At 44.0% G+C, this 16,447-nt stretch overlaps 1 protein-coding gene across 2 annotated transcripts in view; it reads left to right on the top strand.

Moving 5' to 3' along the window:
- The window catches only part of PC (pyruvate carboxylase), a 495,508-nt gene that overhangs the window by 68,960 nt on the left and 410,101 nt on the right, over window positions 1–16,447 (top strand). Inside the window, exon 1 of one of the 2 annotated variants that reach the window (XM_040410262.1) lies at window positions 10,848–10,943. The exons of the other annotated variant lie outside the window; for it this stretch is intronic. The gene's annotated coding sequence lies outside the window, so the exon portion shown is untranslated. Of the gene's footprint in view, window positions 1–10,847; window positions 10,944–16,447 lie in introns of those variants that run through there. 2 annotated transcript variants of the gene reach the window in all.

The raw sequence follows: 16,447 nt of genomic DNA, 5'->3' as shown, positions 1-16,447 counted from the left end.
GGTCAATCTCCAGTGCAGCATGAGGATGAGATTGGGAAGAATGTTAGCCACATGTCTGCTACCGTCATCTTCTGTCAATTTTATGTATGCAAATCCACCCAGAAAATCCCCAGCATTTTAATCCTGTGCGGATATACCCTAAATATTTCCTGCCGTCACAATATATCAGAGTTCAATTGCTGTTTAACCCTTTAACCACTTTTTCTACTAACAGCCACAGCATCAGACATAAGGGAGAGGGGTATTAATCTTAGGCCTCTTGCACACAAAAGTTTTTTTTCTGTTTACGTTCCATTCTTTGCGTTCCGTATACGGACCGTATACATAACCATTCATTTCAATGGATCTGCAAAAAAAAACGTAAGGTACTCTGTATGCCTTCCGTATTTCCGTTCCGTTCAAAGATAGAACATGTCCTATTATTGTCCGCATAATGGACAAGGATAGTACTGTTCTATCAGGGGCCAGCTGCTCTGTTCCGCAAAAAAACGGAATGCACATGGACGTCATCCGTATTTTTTGTGGACCGCAAAATACTGAAGAAGCCATACGGTCGCTTGCAAGAGGCCTTATTGCGAAGGCTTACCCGCTCAGCGGTGGTGTGCCAATATCCATACCTGACAGTATTCCCACAGTGACTCCACCAGCAGAATAATGAGTGCAGCTGTGGAGTATACTGCAGGATGTAACTAAGAATCAGTACAGGGTAAGTAATGTAATGTATGTACACAGTCACTCCACCAGCAGAATAATGAGTGCAGCAGTGGAGTATAATACAGGATGTAACTTAGGATCAGTACAGGATATAGTAATGTATGTACACAGTCACTCCACCAGCAGAATAGTGAGTGCAGCTGTGGAGTATAATACAAGATGTGACTCAGGATCAGTATAGGATAAAGTAATGTATGTACACAGTCACTCCACCAGCAGAATAGTGAGTGCAGCTGTGGCAGGATGTAACTCAGAATCAGTACAAGATAAGTAATGTAACGTATGTACACAGTCACTTCACCAGCAGAATAGTGAGTGCAGCAGTGGAGTATACTGCAGGATTCAACTCAGAATCAGTATAGGGTAAGTAATGTATGTATACAGTCCCTACACCAGCAGAATAATGAGTGCAGCTGTGGAGTATACTGCAGGATGTAACTCAGAATCAGTACAGGATAAGTAATGTAACGTATGTACACAGTCACTACACCAGCAGAATAATGAGTGCAGCTGTGGAGTATACTGCAGGATGTAACTCAGAATCAGTACAGGATAAGTAATGTAACGTATGTACACAGTCACTACACCAGCAGAATAATGAGTGCAGCTGTGGAGTATACTGCAGGATGTAACTCAGAATCAGTACAGGATAAGTAATGTAACGTATGTACACAGTCACTACACCAGCAGAATAATGAGTGCAGCTGTGGAGTATACTGCAGGATGTAACTCAGAATCAGTACAGGATAAGTAATGTAACGTATGTACACAGTCACTACACCAGCAGAATAATGAGTGCAGCTGTGGAGTATACTGCAGGATGTAACTCAGAATCAGTACAGGATAAGTAATGTAACGTATGTACACAGTCACTACACCAGCAGAATAATGAGTGCAGCTGTGGAGTATACTGCAGGATGTAACTCAGAATCAGTACAGGATAAGTAATGTAACGTATGTACACAGTCACTCCACCAGCAGAATAATGAGTGCAGCTTGTGAGTAAAGTACAGACTATAACTTGTCATGATAGAACTTCCCCTTTAAAGGGGTTATCCCATGATTAATGTGAAAATGTAAACCAGACATCATATAGTACATGACAATCTGTTTGTAACAAAGCTAGAACCAGCCCTGTACCTCACATGGATCCAGAGATCTCTCCATTCATTGTTCTGCTAGATCTATATCAAGCTGGCAGCTCAGGGGGAGTGTCTTTTCTCAGGAGGACTGTCCTTTCTGCTACAGCTTTCGCCCTATCACAGCTCAGGGGGCGTGTCTCAGCTCTCCCTATCACAGCTCAGGAGGCAGTTGAAGGATGAAACTGAGCATGTGCGGCCTTCTCAGTAAGTAGGACAAAGGAATAAGAAAAAAAAAAAATCAGCAGGTGGCGCTATACAGATACATTTTATCGAATAACTCAGTGGCTATACTAAATTTTTAATTATATGCAATTATAAATGTATTCAGACCCAGATGCTGCTTTGAAAACTGTAAAATATTTTTCGTGGGACAGCCTCTATAAGGGCCTTGTTAGTGACAAGTTTCCTTAAGGCCTCTTGCACACGAACGTGTGCGCCCCGTCGGTCCGCAATGGGTCCGCAAATCCAGAGGTGCGGAATGGTGCGGAACGGAAGCACGGAACGTAAACGGTTTCGTCCCGTACCTCCGTTCCGCAAAGGGATAGAACATGTCCTATCTTTTTGCGGAATGGGCGGATTGCAGACCCATTAAAGTGAATGGGTCCGCGATCTGCTGTGGCTGCCCCACGGTCGTGTTCGTGCATTGCGGCCCGCAATTTGTGGTCTGCAGCACGGCCACGGGGCGCACACGTTCGTGTGCAGGAGGCCTAACTGTGGCCATAGGTGTAAGTATTTAACCTTGACTGAAGGAATTTTTATTCATAGCTGTACACACAGTAGTGATATGGGCGCCAGTGACCAGTTTGATGCATCTATGGTCATTATCTGTACAAGCACATGCCACACATTTAATGCAAAAAAGAACAATATTACAATAGTTTACATAATAATAAATAGAACAGCAATAGACTCAGGCTCGTAAGTACAATGGAAGCCGCTTTCTCAGCCATGTCCGGTGAGAGTACTGTGTACTGTTCTTGCTCTAATTGGGGAAGCACAGGCTGCCTGCTCCCCACTAATCGGCATGCTGTTTGCTGTGTAGTTTGTGTGGTCAGAAGTTTTAGATGTCTATGAGTAGGGATGAATATATAGAAATCCGCAGCACTCACCAGTCGAATGAAAAAAATCTGGTTACTTTATTAAAAACAGCTGTTATTATGCTGCTGGTTTTAATAAAGTAACCTGATTTTTTCATTCGACTGGGGAGTGCTGCAGATTTTTATATATTTGTTACATGACGGGACTTCCGGACAGGATCTCTACCCATTACCACTACCCTTGTTATTGATCTGTTTTTCCCAGATTGGGATCTGTAGTGCTGCTTACCCTGCATTTATCTATGAGTAGGGATGAGCGGACCCGTGAATGTTCGGGTTCACCTGGTTCGGCCGAACTTCGGGTCAAAGTTCGGGTTGAAGACCCGAACTCGAACCCGTACCCAATTGAAGTCAAGGGGATCCGAACTTTGGTGCACTAAAACGGCTGTAAAATAGTCGTAGCAAGGGCTAGAGGGCTGCAAAAGGAAGCCAAATGGGGGCTAAGAGCAGGACAATTGCCCTGCAAACAAATGTGGATAGGGAAATGACTTAAAATAACATAAAATAGAAAAACAATTAAAAATAATAATCTTGAACTAGGAGAGGGAGATCAAAGTGGAGTAGGAGGTTGAGGAGGTGGTGGCCCACGGTTTAGGTAGAAGCGGCGGTGGAGGAGGTAGCTAACACTGTTTTTGTTTTTTCCTTTATTTATTTATTTTATAATTTGGGAAGGCCCCAAAACATTGAGAAATGGAAAAGAGAACGCAAATAGAAAGCGTGCTGAAGTATAACAATGGCTGGGTGCGGCCGTAATACTTGTCTACTCAGCACAAGGTACGGACAAGTCCTGTGGGATCCATGCCTGGTTCATTTTAATAAACGTGAGCTTGTCCACATTGGCTGTGGACAGGCGGCTGCGCTTGTCTGTGATCTCCCCCCTGCCGTGCTAAAAACACGTTCGGACAATACACTGGCTGCAGGGCAGGCCAGCACCTCCAAGGCGTAAAGGGCAAGCTCAGGCCATGTGCCCAATTTGAAGACCCAGAAGTTAAATGGGGCAGACCCATCAGTCAGTACGTGTAGGCGTGTGCACCGAATTGACTTAAGTTCTGAACTCATGCCCTTGACTTCTACTTCCCCTACTTAGGGATTGCAGCACTTAGTGCTGCCCGTGACTAAAGTAACTGTTTAGTTTAAATTTGAGCCACCATAGCCGGCTCCCTTTTTCTTTGTAGCTTATCTGCTGGTGTTTTATTCATAATTGTTGTGTTTTTGTCTGATCAGTCTGTACCTGCCCCAGTGGCGTGCTTAGGGTGTTTGGCACCCAGGGTGGGTCCTTTCTCTGGCACCAATACTTGACCACATACCTCTTACATCCAGGGACATCTCCTGTCATGTAGACCTTCTCTTTCCTCTTCTCCTCCGTTAGACCGCCATGACAGTATTCCACCACAATATTTTTCCCCCACATGTCCTCCTATGTGTTCCCCCCATGTCCCCCAAAGTTGGCACATAAAATAAATAAATAAATAAAGAAAATAAAATAAAGAAAAAATAAATAAATAAAAGCTAAATACTCACCTGCGCTTGTTCGCAGAGGAAGGTGCGCACACTTCACTGTGCTGCTGCATCCCGACACAGGCACGCGCGATGACGTCATCACGCACGCCTGCGTCTGGATTTCACGACCGCATTGGCCTCAGGCCTACTAGGCCTGAAGCCTATGGCGGTGATCGGCAGCGGGGCAGGGAACTACGCGCTCCCGTGCCCCGCCGCAGTATGTGGGCGCATCAGCCCTCCAGCAATGAGCGCTTCCATCTGTATTGATAGAAGCATTCATTGCACCCCCATGAGAGCCAGCACTTGGGGCGGACTGCCCCCCCTAGGCACGCCAATGACCGGGCCGGCGGTGAACTGCGCACGCGCCGGATGTCGACCGGTACTTGGGATGATGGAACAGCCTTATAGGGCGGGACCAGCAAGAGGTTGGGGAGGGGTAATATGAAAAGAAGGCAGAGCAGCCTGGGCACCTACAACAAGAACCCCACCCCTGGGCACTTGCGAGCCCTCATTTGCATATAGATAAAACTACGTTTTTCAGCCGGTAAAAGTCAGAAGAATACAACAAAGGTACTAGGGATTGACCGATATTGATTTTTTAGGGCCGATACCGATAATTTGTGAACTTTCAGGCCGATAGCCGATAATTTATACCGATATTCTGGGAATTTTCATTTTTGAACTGCGCACTGCGCCACCAATGATTAATACTGGGGGGCTTGGGGGGGCGCACTGCGCCACCAATGAAGAGAAATCTCTCATTAATTCATATACAGGAGGCGGGAGCTGGCTGCAGAATCACATAGCCGGCTTCAGACCTCTATGAGCGGTAGCTGCGATCCTCGGCACTTAAGGGGTTAACTACCGCAGATCGCAGCTACCGCTCATAGAGGTCGGGAGCTGGCTATGTGATTCTGCAGCCAGCTCCCGCCTCCTGTATATGAATGAATGAGAGAGGTATCTTCATTGGTGGAGCGGTGGCCACAGCCCCTCCCCTTCTTTTGTCCTCTCTCCTCTAATTGGTGGCAGCTGCAGCAGCAGCACAGGGGGAGGAGACACTGCTTCCTTCTCCCCTGTGCTGCTGAGGGAACACGGAAAGCGCTGAGAGCACCGCGTTCTGTGTTCCCAATACGTTATCGGTCGGTATATCGGCAAAATAGATGCCGATACCGATAACTGTCAAAATCCTGAATATCGGCCGATAATATCGGTAAAACCGATAATCCATCGATCCCTAAAAGGTACCATTGGAATCTTGTGTAGTTGTGCTAGAGAGCCATGTAAGCAGTTTATATTGTCAGACAGACTCCCTTTAAGACAGCAAGAGATACCACGTCAGAAGCTCATCTACAAGACATACGACAATATCTAAGTCAATTTGGCCCTTCAAATATCCCAGATGAATCAGCTTCCAGTCTAGAGGAGAACTTCTCTTCCTCAGAACTTTTATGTTATAAAAGAGCTCAAAAATGGTAAAAGCCCAGGTCCAGATGGTCTGACTCCACGCTTCTATAAGATGCTCAACGAGGAACTATCCCCAATCATCCTACAGATACTCAATCTCTGAAGAATGCCCCTTTCCTCATCAAGCCCTTCAGGGCCACATTACGGTTATTCCTAAGCCAGATAAAGATCCCTCCTCATGTTCCAATTACCGACCAATCTCCCTGCTTAATGTGGACTTGAAAATCAATGCAAAATTGTTAGCTTTACAATTACACCCACACATTCCTAGCTGCATCCACAGGGAACAAGTGGGTTTCGTCCCAGGTAGGGAAGCACGAGAGAATACCCTGAAATCTATTGGAATAATTGCCATATCCAGGTTGACAAAGACACCCTTATGCCTGCTCACAAATGCGGAGAAGGCATTTGATAGGGTTAGCAGTTTTTAGCAAAAACACTGGACTGTATAGGACTGGGGAATAGGATGATCAGCAGGATCCTGGCACTTTATTCCTCACCCTTGGCACAGGTGCGAGTCAATGGCTCATTGTCTGATCCCTTTAATATTTGGAACAGGACACGCCAGGGATGCCCCCTCTCCCCATTCCTATACATTCTAGTTATGGAATGTTTGGCCAATTCTCTCAGATATAACCCATCAATCATGGGTATACAAATAGGGAAAACCAAACACAAGTTATCACTATTTGAAGATGATCTCCTGCTATATTTGTCCACCCCCAGGTTGGGGCTACCCTCGGTCCTCCGAGAATTTGAACTTTTTGGACGTGTCACGGGGTTCCGAAGGTGCACTCGGTCCCCCATTGCCCGCAGAACTGTTGCTTAGCTTTTGGAATGAGGTTCTGTGTTTGACCTCATTCCCAGGGCGGCTTTACTAGCTGGGTGGCTCCCTGCTCCTAGTCTGCCTTGAGCGCCGAGCTGATCACTCGGTGCTCGACTGGTTGGTCTGTCGGTCATGTGACGCTGCCACGTCACATGACCCTCACTCCCCACTATAAATACAGGCAGCCTGCTGGCTACAGGTTGCCTGTTAATTTCTAGGTTCCTGGCTATTTGTTGGACTACTGAATATTTACCTGATCCTGTTCCCTGACGATCCTCTGCCTGCTCCTCCTGTACTGCGCATACATCCTGGTATTGTGACCTCGGCTCCCACCTGACTACTCTCTTAGGACTCCTCTTGTACTTCGCTACTCTCCTGGTATTTGACCCCGGCTTCTCCTGACCATTCTTTGCTTAATTCGTTGTTCTGTGTAGCTCTCTTGGTTCTGACCCGGTCCGTTCATGTTCCGTATTTTGTCTTGTCTGTCTTCCCTGCACATATCCTAAGTTAGGGACTGCCGTCCAGTTGTCCCCTGTCATCAGGACTCGTGAGGCAAGTAGGCAGGGCCAGGGGTGAGGGTGGAGCGCAGTGGTCACTACCCTTCCCCCTGTGTGTGTGTGGACGTGACCGTTACAGGACGTCTTAGTAACTTCAAAGTAAACATTCAGAAGTCAGAATTATTAAACATCACTTTGCCCCACCGAGAGGTTGCCCATATTTGAGAAACATTTTAATATCGATGGGCCTCACATTCCATCAAACACTTAGAATCTGCTTATCGGCAAACCCTGCTCAATTTTTAAAACTTAACTATAAACCAATACTTAGATCCATTGAAATAAATTTTCAAAGATGGTCTCCCCTCCAAATCTCATGGTTTGGTAAAATGCATGCTCTTAAAATTGACATTTTACCCAAACTCTTGTATCTGTTCCAGACGATCCCCTGTGATATCCCTCAAACATCTCACCTCCTAAAGGTGGCCTCCCAATTTATCTGGAACTGTACTAGGGTGAGGTTAAGCTACAGTACCTTATCCCATCCAAAGATCATGGGAGGAGCGAGTCTACCTAACTTTCTCTCATACCACATGGCATCGATCGCAAACTATGTCCTAGATCTCTTTCATAACCGCGCTACAAAACTGTGGGTAGAGATAGAACACGAACTAGAACCACATTTGGCAACAGATATTTTCTGGCTACCACTCTCTCTCCAGAGACAATTACCTCAAACTCACCACTTATTCGAACACTAGCAAAGTCATGGGGTAAGTTGCATCTAAACTTATACTAATGACTACGCCCGGACCGTTAACGGTCTTGTCAAGCTATCCAGATTTACCTGAAGGCATCAAAACCCTCCCAACTTTCAGAGATTCTAATATAGTCATGACCAGGATTCAGGATTTTTATAATGAACTAGGATTATATCCTCTTAATGAATTGTCACACCTCTTGCCTAGCCCCTCAGGACAATGGTTTCATTACTTTCAACTTCGTAAATTCCTCAACTTCCTGGCTCCTGGATCGCAGTTATCGGCTTCTCTAACAGACTTTTAAAAATTATGTGTTGCAGACTCTGGACCTAGACATGCTATCTCACTTATCTACAGTCTGATGGGCACTGGGGAAGTTGGGGATGGTACAATTAATACTCAGTGGACTGCCCCTAGATTCATCCCTGCCTGGGAGAAGGATCTGGCTATAACCTTAACTGCAGAACAATGGGGAAGATCACTTTTATTTACACAAAAATCCTCTGTGTCCAGTCAAATCCAGGAACTTAACTATAAAATATTGAAACGTTGGTATAGGACACCGGTAAAGATCCACCAGTTTTATCCCTCGGTACCCAATACCTGCTGCGATGTTTAGTAGCAGTTGGCTCCATGCTCCACATTTGGTGGGACTGCCCAGGAGTGGCATCACTGTGGCAAGATGTCTTCACTTTATATAATGCTCTCTACCGGTCTAATATATTGCCCTCCCACTAATAGCACTATTGTCTATTTACCCAGGACGGATTCAACAAGTAAAGAGAGGAGTACTCAGAACCTTTATACAATCCATGAGGCAGATACTTCCCCGTAGATGGCGGTTAACCGAGAGCTTACAGAGAATAACCTGGGTATCTGCACTCGATAATTTGGTTCATATGGAAGAGATGGGAGCAGAGGCTCATAACCAGATGTCTGTTTTTGCACAGACTTGGGAACCTTGGTTTTAATTTCGGAGATCTATGCAATTTTCGACTTTGTTGACTATTGTTGTTGTCGCCTCTTAAGATGCATAGATAACCAGTCACTTACTGTACCTGATACTCACCTTTCTCCTTCTTCCCCTTCCCAGCATGTATCTGTCTAGTCTCCCCCCCCCCCCCCCGAGTATGTATTTGTTAGTCCACTGATCATTATATTTGCTTATATATGGCACTTATCTCGTTATTCTCATTGTTATGGGTACTCATAGTTACCTACTAATTTACACAATGTTTGACTTATGCTATGTCTTGGTAATTCCTACAAGATTGTATCTTCTTACTGTCTATTCTACAATTCTCTTAATAAAACAGATTGAACCATAAAAAACACCCACAAAATAGGAGCTTAGCAGGCATGGCAAGTGAGTAAACATAAAAAAAGTCTCGACAGACTCTTTTGGTAGAAAATGTAGAATATGTTTTTAATAAAGGGCATGTCCAACATTTCTAATTATCTCAGACAACCCCTTTAATAAAGAAATGAACAGTAACATCTTCATGTTTTACATCACTGATACCAAAAGGTCATGTTTTACATTCTGCTGTGGTGCCATTTCTCCCAGGACAAGGGCTGCAGGAAAAATGTTAGAGGTTGGGGGTGGTAGTTATCTGTGAAGGTGTTGTGTACAGCTCCTGCGTCTGTGTCACTAGTGAAATACTATATTTGCCTTTTAGCTGTCTTCTGTGGTGGAGGAAAGGTAACACTGGAGAGAAAAACACTGCTTGTTATGGTCAAAATGGCACGTTGCAAAAAAAATCCAAGAGCAGAGGCACGTCCAGGCTGGTGGCCTATGACCCGAGGTCTCTCTAAGTCCTGTTAGTAGAGCCAGCAGGTCCATCACTGATGGTTTCAGGCGGTAGGCAATTAGAGTTGCATAACCAGTTTACATAGCAGGATGTAATTTGCCAAGGGACAGTGACTTCACACAGATGGGGTCATGAAAACTAGGACACTTTTTTTGCTTACCTGTTGCTGTTATTTGGAGATATACAGTTCATGTTGTTCTCTAGAGGAGGCCATTTTAGGTTGGAGAGAGGCTAGAATAACTATAGGAAGACCTCATACATGCAGCTTCATGTGTGGCAATTCGGGCATACACACTGCTGCCCCATTCATTTGTATGGGACTGCTGGAAACATCTGGATATCTCCAGCATTCTAATAGAGATGAATGGCGTGGAAGTGCGCATGCTCAACCATCCGCTCATATCAAGGGGCCCTGCAGGGTACGGTGTTCCCATTTTCAGTGGAGTACTCATATGCCATATGCTGTTCTTCACGTAACGCCTATATACATAATACATTCATCTTATGTATTTTCAGTGGGAAGAGGTGAAAAAACTTCTGCCAGACAACTCTGACACTAACTTGCCTCCTGTGGGAACCAAGGATTGAAATTCAAGATGTCTGTCCTTCCCCCAACCTCAACCTTGGGAGCAGGTTGGGCCACCCCCATACACATTACATAGGGGTGTTTTTATTTATTTATTCTTGTCCGAGAGGCGGCCGGACAAAAAACGCAGCGTGTTGGAACAGCCTACTGCCAGTGGGAAAGTAGCCTAAGTCGTTTTTGGAAGAGGTGGTCATATCTTAATCCATTTTGCTGCTTCTAGTTGTATATTGTTATTCCTATTAGCCATATCCTATTAGGATTCAGTACAACCATATTACACATTGTTAGATGTGAGTGGGTATGCGCTACATTTTGCATCACAGCGTGAGTTATCACACACAGATATTTGGCAGTCACTTTCTCTGGTGCCACACCTCTTGTGGGACAACCCTACTAGATCCATGCTGAAATGTGTTTGCTTCCCTGGGGCACAAAGTACAAATACCTATCTCACAGTAGTAGAACTCGTTGTTTGACTCCACATGTATAAAGTCAGCACACGGCACAATTTCCACTGACTAGACTACAGAGGAGCACAGCTCAAGGTATGTATCTCCTACATTTATTTCTACATGTTATAGTGACTTCAATGCATTATTTTGTGAATTCGGTTTTAGTAATTGCATCTCCATAACCCTTCATAGCTGATGCCTTGTTCTGTGTTAACTAAAACACATCAATGGATAAAGCGAGATGCTTTCAACTGGCTTTAAAGGGTCTCATAGAGACATATCAAAAGTTTTGATCAGTGGTGGTCTGAGTGCTGAGACCCCCACTGATCACTAGGACGAGGGGAGAGAAGCTTGCACATATCGCGCTTTCTCTCCTCGCTGCTGAGGACAGAATTAAAACATCTACAGTCCTTCTCGTGCAATGAGGAAAGAGAGTGCACTATGCGCATGCTTCTCTCCCCTCATTCTAGGAATTGGTGGGGGTCTCAACACTCAGACCCCCACCAATATAAACATTTATATGTATCTGATGTTAATGATCCTTTAAAGCCTGGAGCCAGTCACATGCTAAGAGACTGCCCCAAGGGGCATCACCTTTACTTATTTTAAGTACAAACAGGAGTAAAATAAAAGTGTGACATGTGTGGAAATATTAATTTATCTCCTGTGAAGTCTACTGTACTTTTTTCTTCGATGAAATCCAGATTTTTTAGAAACTCTCTTTTTTATTTTTTACTATTTTTAATGATATTTTACAAATTGAAAGGGTTTTCTGAGATTCCGATATTGATGACCGATTCTCAGGATAGGTCATTAATATTAGATCAGCGAGGAGCCTGCCAATGTTCAGCTCTTAAAATTAGCCTTGAGACATGACTTGGATATTAAATAAGCCAGCACCTCATCTGTTTCGGGGTGATTGCCCCTCATCAGTGCAGAGCAGAGAGTACTGGCTTAACTGGGTGAGAGGCCTGTGTCCGGGTCAGGGGAACTAATTCTCCTTAGGGAGAGAGCACCTTAACCAGTGTGAGGAGACTTATAGGCCATACCTGCTACTCTGGAATTCTGGGAGGGAAGGGATGCAAATGAGCTCTTAACAAGCTCTAGTCATGTCTCAAGGCTTATTTTAAGAGCTGAACATTGACTTCTAGGATAGCTGCCTTACTACTGGTATCATTAGAGGCAGAGATTGTTAAGAGCTCATTTGCATCTCTTTTCTCCCAGAATTCCAGAGGAGCATGTATGGCCTATACGTCTCCTCACACTGAATAAGGTGCTCTCTCCCCAAGGAGAGTTAGTTCCCCCCTTTCATCACTGTGTAATGTATAGGACACCACTGCCAGTCTGTGATACTGCTGCAGCGGGAACATACTTTCCAGGCATTGTATGGATCTGAGCATAGTTGCTGTGTTTACATGCTGAGGCAATCATGTCAGCAGACACTAGAGATAAGGATGGGGTTGTATTATCCCATGAACAAGTAAGCTAAGTAAGAAAACAAACATCTTGGAGAACCCCCTAAATAACGGCTGTGGACCTAAAGCAATTGCACCACTGGTTGCTAAAGGGGTTCCTTGCGAAATTCATTAATGGGCTCCCAAGATTTTTCTAAAACTATCATTCCAAGCATTCCGCGAACCTGCAGCTATCAATGCATGCTGGGAGTTGAAGTTTGATTAAAATTTCAACTGATGAAGAACCACAAGTACCATGGGATGATGCATTCAAGTAACAAATATCATAACCATACTATTACTGAGCAAAGTGTATGAAGACCAATGTTACCAATAATACTATTATACATGGGAAACAAATACTGCCACACCATACCACATATTACTACTAAATAGTCACTGAAGTCCACCATACAGTAAGTGAATTATAACCACGGTAAGACCAGTATTACCACCACACAGTGGTAGACACCAGTAAGGCTACTTTCACACTAGCGTTTTGGCTTTCCGTTTGTGAGATCCGTTCAGGGCTCTCACAATCGGTACAAAATGGATCAGTTTTGCCCTTATGCATTCTGAATGGAGAAGGATCTGCTCAGAATGCATCAGTTTGCCTCTGTTTAGTCACCATTCCGCTCTGGAGGCGGACACTAGAATGCTGCCTGCAGCGTTTTGCTGTCCTCCTGACGAAGTGGAGCCAAACAGATCCGTCCTGGCACACAATGTAAGTCAATGGGGACGGATTTTCTCTGACACAATCTGGCACAATAGAAAACTGATCCGTCCCCCATTGACTTTCAATGGTGTTCAAGACGGATCCGTCTTGGCTATAGAAGACATAATACAACCAGATACATTCATGATGGATGCATGCGGTTGTATTATTGTAACGGAAGCGTTTTTGCAGATGCACGACGGATCCGCACAAAACGCTAGTGTGAAAGTAGCCTTACTCACAAGGTGCTCTACAGATTGTATAAGTGATTATACTACAGCTACATCCAGTGACTCACTAGTGACTTCTTCTCTGATTGAAGTTGTTCACTTGCCCTTTTCTTCTCTACCTGGCCAAGGGTGCAAAGAAGACTTCTAGCCATGACTCGTCTCGGCAGAATTTGACACCTAGACATAGTTGGCTTCTCACTTTTCCAGGACATCCCTAACATTTCCCTGCCTCTACACAAACTCTCCATCCACATTTCCAGATACTAAGCCCCCATAATTCCCAACTCGTCCCCCATACAGTAATAATCCCCCCTTTAGGAGGCCTTTTAGGCCCCACACACTATTAATACACCTTTTCGGCTTGGCTAACAAGTGACTTTTAATGCGACACACATTGTGTGATCAAAGATAGTGCTGTAGCACAGCCAGTATCTCAAGTAATGAAATTAAAGGGGGTGGTATTGCAACAAGAAAGTTTCTGTGACCATGACCTGACAGTTTCAAGAAGTCATCAGGTTTGGATTGCGAGTTGCAACAAAATCCCATTCATTTTATTATGAGACAGGCTGTCCTGCACCGGGACATGTGTTGTTATTAAAGTTGCTCCAGCCTTAGATCCTACAAAGTAATGGTATCTCTCTTTAGTGGCTCACAAAGTAATAATGCTCTTTCAGCATTTCAGTCATGTGTAGACATAGTCTTAAAGGGGTTGTCAAGTCATTTTTAAGTGATGGCCTATCCTCAGGATCACTAGTGGACCGATATCATTTGTTTTGTGTAGCTCTGTTGCTGGAAGTTGGCGCTGGAGCTACGAGCACCATCAACATTGTAGTGGCCAGCGCTCATCAGTACAATACTGCTCCCATTGACTGGGAACCGCAATGCAGTGATGATAACTGTCCACTATAATGCTGACAGAGCAGTGAATTACTGGCCATCACTAAAAAAAAGTCTGGAGAATGCCTTTAAGACCATGTACATACATGACCGAAATGCTGAAAGAGCATAATTACTGTGTGAGCCACAAAAGAGAGTGACCATTACCTTGTAGGATCTAAGGATGGAGCTACACGGCTGTCTGGGGATAGACCATCACTTAAACAAGGCTGGGCAACCCTTTTAACATGTTTCCCTATGTGAACTCAAAGTATAGTACAAGTACTCGCGCTAGTCAAAGCATACTCTTATCTAAAAGTAAAAAGTATCTTATACTTGCCGTTGGTGGTATAGTTAAAGTCCCGCTTGATTTTCAGTTGTGCTTGTGGAGTAGGAGTAGAGACTTCAGCTGAAGTCTCTACTCCTCAAGCACAACTAAAAACCAAGAGGGACTTGAACTATACCACCAACGGCAAATATAAGATACTTTTTACTTTTAGATAAGAGTATGCTTTGACCAGCGTTGGTACTTGTACTATACTTGAGTGTTCATAACTAGGGGCAGTGGCAGGAACCCCTCAAAATACGTACCCAGCAGCAGCCACTAGTGATTGGATACAGCATACTGGAGTATTAGAGCGGTAGCTCAGGTGTCATTGCCAATTTATAGATTGTATTTTATACTATGTTTCCCTATGTGATCGTGGGGCATCTAAACTTATCTAAACACAACTGAATTCAAACTCACTTTTCATTTATAAAATCCATTTTGTTGGCTTTTCCTATAGTACTTTACTGTTTTTCCAGTCTTCAGAACAGCCGAAAGTCCACTTGACCTAAGATGGAGGCTAAATGTGAAATTAATTTACGTAGCTGACCTTACCCAAGTTCCCACCCATTTTTCAAAATTGGAGCGAGTGGTGTACAAAGGCAAAAAGTTGCAAATTATTGTATAAATAGAATGACCCTCCAAAAAGCCCTATTTTGCTGCTTTTTGGTGCCAAATTCTAAAATACAGGGCGTAATAAATTCTCCCTTTGTCTCTGTGTCAGCCTCATGTAAATGTTCACTTATTCTTTTTTCTAAAGCTGATCATTAGGAGACCAATTACCACTGGCTTTATACATTCCTATTCAGTATATTCAGTTTCTACTTCACAATCTCTTTCTATGGTAATTTATTAATTTCTGGGACACGTTAGCCCGGTACTATACTTTTCATAATGTCATTTTCTCTGATCCAGCTTGAATTCATCAAGCATATGCAGCTCCAATCTTCTTAAAGAGAAGCTGACCTGAAAATCAGGCAGTCGGCAGTCATGGATTGGTGTTGTATAAAACCCATTCAATTTCAGAAACTTCTCCATCAGCGTTTATGGCTCACATAAGTGCGCTTTCTATACATGAATGTGAATAAAGCACATAGGCTGCTCAGGAAAGAAAAGTTACCGTTTTTACACTTTTCTGAGCTGATGACATTCAGAGTGGAACGTTTTATAAGATGCATTCCTAGTTTATTGCCAAAATTGCCACCTTGTCCTTATGTTTTCTGGAATACACCGAGACTAATGGCACAGCACTTGAAGAACCATGATAGTTGAAGCGGGTTGATCTTCACTTAAACAGCAGGAATTTGCAAATCGCTAAAATCCTCTCATTATCAGAACAACTCCATATTAGAGAGGGCAGAGGCAGGGGCTGTGAAACTGTCAGCAATGCCGGCAGCCGCTTATCCATATTTATTGTGATGATACTAAAACGAGTCAACGAGCTATGACTAGGCCGATTCACCATGGTATTTCTCCATCATGCAGAATAACTGGTACGTGCTTTATCACCCACTTTGATATGCAAACGATTATCCTATATTCTCCTATAGCATATATTAGTACAATTTCCATATTTCTGAAAGGGGTTTATAAAAATCCATGCACATGCCGGAAAAGCAACCGATTAAACAGCATGGGAAATCATATATGTGAACATACCTTTGCCGTTCCCTAAATTGGGTTCCTTTTGTTAGGATCCTAGCACCTATCTGAGTCTGGGTACACTCAACTTTTATTTAGTGCACACAACTTGCTGCCTGGGGTAAAAGATTTATCTGCCCAATAACCCAACCCAACAAGGGGTCCCAAAAGACTTGTGTGGCTGACACCTATGCTTCCTGAACCACCCATAAGCACACATTCTCAACCTTGATGGTGGCTTTTCTCTCCTGAAAACACAAAAGGATCTGCCATCAGAGAAAAGTCAGGACATCTCATGCAGATTCCTTTTGCCAAAATACTTTACAGCTTTGCCTGTTTCTGCTCCAGAAGCC

This window comes from Bufo bufo, chromosome 10 (assembly GCF_905171765.1).
Source record: "Bufo bufo chromosome 10, aBufBuf1.1, whole genome shotgun sequence".
In the NCBI taxonomy this organism is placed as follows: Eukaryota; Metazoa; Chordata; class Amphibia; order Anura; family Bufonidae; genus Bufo; species Bufo bufo.
The sequence above is the reverse complement of the archived record's forward strand: the minus strand, read 5'-3'. Positions and strand labels throughout refer to the sequence as shown.